The sequence below is a fragment of the Mirounga leonina genome, unplaced genomic scaffold (genome assembly GCF_011800145.1).
Source record: "Mirounga leonina isolate KUSES-001 unplaced genomic scaffold, KU_Mleo_1.0 Mir_175, whole genome shotgun sequence".
In the NCBI taxonomy this organism is placed as follows: Eukaryota; Metazoa; Chordata; class Mammalia; order Carnivora; family Phocidae; genus Mirounga; species Mirounga leonina.
In genome coordinates, this window is record NW_023270453.1 from 8203938 (window position 1) to 8204819 (window position 882).

Here is an 882-nt window from a genome sequence, read left to right on the forward strand (position 1 = left end):
AGTTGACTCTGTAAGACAGGCTATTATACCTGCGCGGTTGTAATAGAGAGACCAAACAGATTTTGGGCTGGATAACTTGCCAGGATTACAACCTTAATCTTTTCCCCTTAATTGGAAAATCCTTTTGCAGGGCAATACCTTTGTGGAAGTAGAGTAGGCAACAGTTTATGAAATCAGACACCATTTTCACCCAGGAATTTCTCTTGTCACTCCACGTGGTACATTTCCTCTTTCTTTGCTGCCTAATTCTTACTGTTGGACTTACTCTTTTGGAAGAGGCATATTTTTTGGAAGGTGGGAGACAGAAAAATACAAATAAGAAAATAACCATCTCATTTAATTCCATCACCCAGGGATTAACCAAGTTAACATGTTCTTCCTTCCAGTCTTCTTTGATGTATATATATAGTTAAGAAAACAAAACTGGAATCCTATTACACAACTCATTTTTTCCACTTAATATTTCGTGAATGTTGAACACGGCTGCTTAGCATTCCACTGTGAGCATATAGTTAGTTTGACACAAACCTCATTGTGGATGTTTAGTGTGTTCTCCCTTAAAAATAATGCTATCATGAATATCCTTAGGCTAAATCACTGTGCACCTTTCTGATTATTTCCTTCAGTTAAATTCCTGTAAGTGAAATGATGGAGTCAGAGGCAGGAGTGAGAATTGGCATGGATTCTGAGAGCCTCAGGGAACTTCTGGAAAGGGAATTGGCTACAGAAAGTGGACATGGGTCAGAGGCCACATTGGGAGACCATGGGCAGTGCAGTTGGTGGGTTCAACACATGGCCTCCTGGCCGGCAGTCCTAGCTAGGCCTTTAAACACTGTTATTTATTTATTTATTTATTTATTTATTTATTTATTTATTTATTTA